Source organism: Stegodyphus dumicola, chromosome X1 (assembly GCF_044657685.1).
Source record: "Stegodyphus dumicola isolate Sdum_Otavi_A_Nest chromosome X1, ASM4465768v1".
Taxonomy (NCBI): Eukaryota; Metazoa; Arthropoda; class Arachnida; order Araneae; family Eresidae; genus Stegodyphus; species Stegodyphus dumicola.
In genome coordinates this window covers 125,500,666-125,508,339 of record NC_140780.1, presented here as the reverse complement: position 1 = coordinate 125,508,339, position 7,674 = coordinate 125,500,666, and the positions used below count along the sequence as shown (strand labels likewise).

Here is a 7,674-nt window from a genome sequence, read left to right as displayed (position 1 = left end):
AAACATCTAATATGGAATCGCTGAAGTCCCGACGAGTCCGGATTAAACACTTTGTACTGTAATACAATAAACTTTTTATCTTAATTTTTGTAATCCTTAACAGAATAAAATCGAATTACCTTACACTTTTTTCTAATGTAATTAACGAAAACTCATGAAAATATTTCATTCAAATTAAATTGCTATGAAGAAGCTGTTCTGCGAAAAGTATAGCATTTAATTCCACTCAGAATGAAATGTTGTTTAAAAATGTATTCTTTTCATATACTTAGGACTCTGAAGTATTGCAGAAAAAGAAAATATACACATTTATATGTATATTTACGACATAATTACAAAATATTTACATCCAATCGTGTCAAAACCCATTCAACTTAATGATAAATTACCCAATGTTTTGGTCACCAATGAGGGGATCGCCAGTGCTTCAAAACAGGTTATTGGGAAAACCGCTTAGAGCCACTTCATCTTACTTCCTACCTCCAGGGCGCATAATAAAACATCTGGAGAGTCCCGATTCTTAATTTCCCTTTGACACTAAATAAAATAACTTGTTATCAAAGAAACAATCATTTTAGCATAAATTTGTATCATCAGTAATTTGGTTCCGTTGCTGCGTATGTGCTTTGGCACACATCTCAAAGCGAAACATTTGACATAGATACATCATTGATCTGACACCAAATTGGCAAATCATTATTTATTATATTTTCCTTTCATCACTGCATGTTTAGCAAAACATGATAACTTTAAAATTGTATACGTCTTTCAATACCCTTGATATAAATTTTTTTGTCATCCACATATTATTGTAACATGTACTTTTTAAAAATTTGTAGAGGGGTCTTTATAGTTGCTCATTTTAAACTCATGATTTTATTTTCATATAACTAAAAAATAATCACTCTGGGGTTTACACTTTTTACTTATTTGAGTTAATTAAAAAATAAAATTACCACCAAATGCTGCAATCCTCGTCAAAATTAATAAATACACAGATATGCCAATAAGTTAACTTTTCCTTGATTTGTAACCACACATTTGTGTAAAATTATATACAGTTTTACACAAATGTATGGAACAGAAGACAGATACATTTGCAAATTCAGCGAATGAAGCAATATTATACAGAGCTAAGCAATCAAGATTGCGATCTGATGACAATGCCGTTAATATTTAAATGTGAAATGGACAGTTATTATTTATTATATTATCAGAGAATTATTAAACCGGGTAAAATTGCTAAAAGAGGTATTGCCAAAATATATTTAAATTAATATAAAATTAATATTTGGCTCTGCCAAAATATATTTACTAGAAGATTTGAATTTGATAAATGTATTCTAAGTCAAAAGTTTGAAACTTGATGGCTAAATGTAAATATAAAATAACACATGTTAAAATATTTGTAATTAGGTACATAGATCAGGTTAAGTTTTTATTAAATAGAGTAAGGCATGCATGGGCTATCTGCCTAAAGGAAGAGATGCCATTGCGGAGGAATTTCAAAGAAAAACTTACCTATGAGTGGATATTAAAAATAATGCATGTAATTTTCATTCAAATTATATTTATACATATTTCTCACGTAAAATTTTGGGTATTTGCTAAATTATTGTAAATTACTTTACTCAAAAGAGTGAATGCACAGAAATTAAAAATTTGCACAGGGCGAAAATGAAAATTGTGAAATATGTATGGGTATTTATGCATATGCTTGCAAAAAGCATATACCTGCCTTTAACAAAATATGGAAATATTTATTAAATTATTTATAAATGTATTTGAAATAAAGGATTTATTCATTCATAAACTCTTGTTACTGCGAAGAAATCTAATTATTAAATGTATCTAAATTTATAATGATTATAAATATTATCAAAATATGTAATAACCTTAACATTGAATTGTAAACATAAATTTAAATCCTGTTGATAAATATGTTTATAAAACTATTTAAGCAAAAATTGTTCGTACTGGAAAGCAATCTGTTAAAAGGTATTGTAAAGCAAATTCTACAAGATGTGTACTTAAGGACGTAATAAAGAAGAGTTTTAGAATATGTATTGTTGAAATTAAAGGTAAAAAAATCTAATAACTATAATTAAAAAGAATTATTCCCTTACATTTTATAATAACTCAGTTACAAATTTTAAATAATCCTTTTTTTATTCCCTTTCAGAATTATTCAGAAAGTTAAGTACACAGAAATGAGCACCTATATTTAACATATTTTACTATTAAAATAAAAGGTATTCTAATTTGAAATGGACCGAATAGAGCATTAATTATAAATTTACTTAGATTTTTTTGATTTAAAAGATGCCTCAGAAGATAAAGAATCATATCCTATTTGAGAAAGTATTTTAGGAAGAAGCTCTATAAATAGAAAATAATAATTATTAATAATACAATAAACTTAATAATTTAATTATTAATAATACAATAAACCTTTATCTTAATTTTTGTAATCCTTAACTGAATAAAATCGGATTACCTCAAAATTTTTTCCTAATGTAATTAATGAAAACTTGTGAAAATATTTATTTCATTCAAATTAAACTGCTCTGTGAAAAGTATAGCATTTAATTCCAGTCAGAATGAAATGTTGTTTAAAAATGCATTCTTTTCACATACTCTTCATAGTCTCTGAAATATTGTAGAAAAGGGAAATATATACATTTATACGTATATTTACATCCGATCCTGACAAAACCTATTGATCTTAATGGTAAGTCACTCGGTGTTTTAGTCACCACGAAGGGATCATCAGAGCTTCAAAGTAGTGACCAGTTAGGGCCTTTCCTTACTTCCTACCTCCATGGTTTTATCAAGCTTATTACTACAATTACACGTACATGAAAAAATCATTTAACATTTGAATTTAACATGAGATTTAATTAATAGTTCAACAAATGCAATAAAGAGGGACCAAAAACTTTTAATACATATTACATCAGTTCTTTCATTACATTCAAAGGCTATATACTATCATTGTTGCAAGGGTTCATAACACTGAACAAAAAGAAGTTTTGGGAAGAAGGCAGCAAGCCATGAAACACTAGGGAAATTATGTCCGACAGCATAAATGTATAATATATACACAGCATTTGTGTTTTTATGATGTATACAACTTAGTATTATCAGCACACAGTGAATGTCAGAAATTAATTTATTGTAACCCACAACCATAATTCCACTAGTTGCTAATAATACACAATCTGAAGATTAATCCTTAGGTGCTTTCCATAATAAACTTTCTATAATAAAGATGACCAAAAAAGATAAAAATAATACTAGATTGGGGAGAAAAAAGTTACTTGAATAAATGAATTATTTAGTTCAAAACTCCCAACTGTAAAGTTTAGCCTTAATAATAAAACAAATTGCTGTAGATGTGCAAATTATAAAACTAAAAAAATCATTTAAATACTGCAATTCTGTATTACATGCCTAAAGCATATATAGAGAAAGATAATTAAATTTTGCATAACAGAAAGATTAAATTATTTTTTAAATCTTCATACACATACATACATTTTTAAATTCACAGATTTAAAGATAAAAATTTACCTACAAATTTTTAGAATGTGTAACGTAACACGTATTACTTACAGAAAAAAATGTATCCACACAACATTCATTACCTAGCATTATATAATTACTCATTTCAGTCTCTACTTTCATAACTTTCTATTCTTTAGAATAATATTTAGATTACTATAAAAAATGACAGAGAAAATATTATAAATATCACATTAATAAGTATAACATACCAACAAATTTCGTGACTACTGCTCAGAAGGCTCCATCTACAGATTGTAGTTAGGTGGGAACATCTGGGAAAGACCGAATATTTTTATTTATAATGCAACTAGATGTTACCACTTTATAACTACATAAAACCTTGAAGCTTCTTGGCAATTTCTATTTAATAGTTTTGCAAATGAAACAAGTTTTTTTTAAAAGAAAAAGCAATCATATCAAAAAATTAATTACTAACTAAGTTTGATTACAGTCCCTAAGTGAAATGTAAAGAGATACCAAGATTTCTGCATATACTTCCCACACTAGGTTGCAATAAATATATCATAGTTTCATGAAATGTTTGACGATGAATCCTCTCTTACAATGTATGAAAACACAACCTTATATAGTAAAGTGTTGCTAAATATCAAAATGTGTCACTGAGTAGAAAACATGCAACATGATTTTAGAGCCGCTTTCGGTTAATCTTTGGATTATGGCAACTTGGCGATTTTTTGGCGACCAACCCCGCTACAGCAACTGCTAGTTTCTGTTTGGATGCCATTTTGTTTTCACGAAGTAAAGGCAAATTTTTTTTTAACTCAACATTTTTTTCCAACAATCTGCTAGCCGAATTGCGCTTATGCCAGAACTTTTATGGAACAAAGGTGCTTAATCATGACGAAGATTAAATGCGAAATTGGGAGAAAGTACAGAATTGCAAACTGCTTGCCGCGTTTTTAAGAATTGCACATACACGACATCCATGTACACATCGACCTATTTTCACTTAAAAAAACATCCCAGAATTGCACAAAAATGGCACTGCACACACTCTTGACTTTATCCATGTACACTGCTAAAGTCCTAGCTAGTAACCTTTATCGCCTTACTAAAACGTCGCCAAACTACCTGTTACCATATTCCAAAGATTAGCCCAGTTTTCTTGTTTGCTTCCTCATTATCTCAGTAAAACTTAAAAAAAAAAGGTTAATCTTTGGATTATGGTAACTTGGGGATTTTTTGGCGAAAATTTGGCGACCAACCCTGCTACAGCAACCAGCTAGTTTTTGTTTGAACGGCATTTTGTTTTCACGACGTAGAGGCTTTTTTTTTTTTTTTTTTTCTTTTACTCTACATTTTTTTCAACAATCTGCTAGCCGAATTATGCTTATGCTAGAACTGTTTTATTCCCAGTATCCGGTACACACGGGATTTGGCTACTTTTGGCGATTTTATGATGAGCAGTAAAAAGGAGACATATACGATGAGTAGTAAACGGGTCATTCAAAAAATATATATAGTTATATATAGTATATATTATGTATATACACACATAGTATATAGTATATACACGTTCTTTGGATCATTTTTGGAGTTGGCGATAATTTTCAAAATCGCACAACGGCTGCACCATATACTAGGATTTTACCTTAGAACTTTTACGGAACAAAAGTGCTTAATCATGACGAAGATTAGGAGTGAAATTGGGAGAAAGTGCAGAATCGCAAACTGCTTGCCGCATTTTTAAGAATTACACATACATGGTATCCATGTACACGTCGACCTATTTTCACTTAAAAAAAAAACACCTCAGAATTGCACAAAAATGGCATTGCGCACACTCTTGAGTTTATCCATGTACACTGCTAAAGTCCTAGCTAGTAACCTTTATCGCCTTACCAAAATGTCGCCAAACTACCTGTTACCATATTCCAAAGATTAGCCAAAAAAAATTCTTTTCTGGTCAACACTTAATATCCAAGCCAAGAGAAAGCAACAGCATGAAGCCGAGTTCATAAAATACTGAATGATGCACAACTGAAGTTTACAAAGCATGATATGTTGTAAGTGTTATTATTTATCCCATCTCTGGATGTACAGACATTGAAACAACCACATGAATATTTATGGGTTAGATGAAGTGCATGTCATCAGAAAATTTCTGAGCCACCAATGGTTAATAGAATGTGCAGACCAATCTTAATTTTGAGTGAGAATACCTTCCACGATGAGATCTGAGAGATTTGCATCTTCTCATTCCCTATCATCAACTTCTCAAAAAGTCTTTTGACACAACTGATTTCATATGTCCTATACTGCAATGACCCTATATAATTTACAAATATCCATTCTTTTCTGTGATACAGACACAAGCTCTTTCACTATGGTAGCTACATCTGCTAGCAGTTTGGGGCATGCCATAACATGTGCTGAAACTACATTTTCTTCTGTAAAACAAATCCATTTATGGTTCTATAATGCATATCACAAAAAAATGTACATAGCTTTGTATTAAAACTGCATAGCAGCTACCTTTTGAAAATGAAAAAAATTAAGCATAAAATTTAACTTCTATTTCCTTTTATCTAACATTACATAATCTAACAAAAGGCTCTTCATACATAAGACAAGTAAATAAATCAACCTCCTTTAAATGATATATTTTCAGAATGCTATAAGCTGTTATGAATAATACTTATGAAACTGGGATTTAAACTTCAATAATACAAAATATTACGATATAAATGCATCAAAAAATATTTTAATTAGATAAAAGCATTTCAATAAAGTGGTTGTGTAACTTTTATAACAAAATCAAAGTATATATGGAATAATTACAGCATTAACACAACTAATCACTATCTGACAATTCCGTCAATGGGAGAGGTATAATTTTGGGTCCCGATTTTGTCCACATAACTCCTATTTCTGGTTTTGAAGGAAGTTCAGGATACGGTGACCTCTTCGCTTTAAAATACTCACTTGGAGCATGACACACAAACTCAATACAATCCAAGTTTCGCGGTATATCTTCTTCTGGCCCAAGAATATACGTTGCAGGATCAAAGCGGTCCTTTGGACTACCTTGGGTTGGAAGAAGCCATGTAATAACAGCACTCTTCTCACAAAACTGATCTTGAAGAAAGCCTCTAAGCTGAGCATAATAGACTCGCCCAGACGCATCGACTAAGGAAACAACATCGCCTCTGGTAAAGTAACTACCCTTATAATATAACCTCTCCGAATTAATGGGCTTTGATATAGCACGAAGAGATTTTATCGGACGATTCTTTTTAAATATTACTCTACGACTTTTAGCAGGGGTTTTGTTAACATTTTTAGTGTTTAATCGTTTTGAGTGAACAACTTTTCGTTCATCAGACAGCGAAACGCTACCACTCTCCATTTTCGCTTTCTCCATTTTATGCTCGAATTACTGTTGCCAAATAAAAATCTTATTTTTAAGTTCAGAAAAATGGTTAGGGAAATGGAAAAAAAAGAAAAGAAAAAGAATTTTTTACATTTCCAGAATTTTCTTTTCTTATACTACTTTAGTGTTATCCTTTTTGTTATTGTCCTTCTTATGTGCATTACACTTTTTAGCATTATCCTTTTTCTGGAAATGTTATCGATGGAGGCTTGAATAGCCACTGTTCTTGATTTTGTTACTAAATATATTTAAAAAGAGAATATTTGCGATTGTAAGGATCAATACGATGAATCTCCAAGATTTTCTAAACCTAATGTTGAAGTTCTTTATGCGCTTAAAATCGTGCGCTACTAGTAAGTCCAAAAATAGAGAATGATTTTAATGATGCTGAAATTTATTTAAGGCAATTTTCCAGAAAACAACTAAAAAGCGAAGAAATTCTAGCTTAAAGAGAACTTTACAGTATGTAGAATGAAAACCAGAACTTCAAGCATCAGACTTACATAGCAGGCTTGGCCAGTTCACCGATTCATTCGGGACACCGCGTTGATCAAAAATTCAAAATTCAACTAATTCTAATGTACAGTTGAAAGTGTTATCCAATTAAACCAAAACCACGATTCAAATTAAACAGACACTTTACTAATTCAGTTAGAATAAGCACGCCATGGCCCTCACAGACTCACACATTGTGACTGTGAATGTGGAAATCC

The 7,674-nt window shown here is 30.5% G+C and overlaps 1 pseudogene; it reads right to left on the bottom strand.

Moving 5' to 3' along the window:
* Positions 1 to 3,154: 3,154 nt before the first annotated feature.
* On the bottom strand, positions 3,155 to 6,966 carry LOC118196157 (GATA zinc finger domain-containing protein 1 pseudogene; annotated as a pseudogene).
* Positions 6,967 to 7,674: the final 708 nt, after the last annotated feature.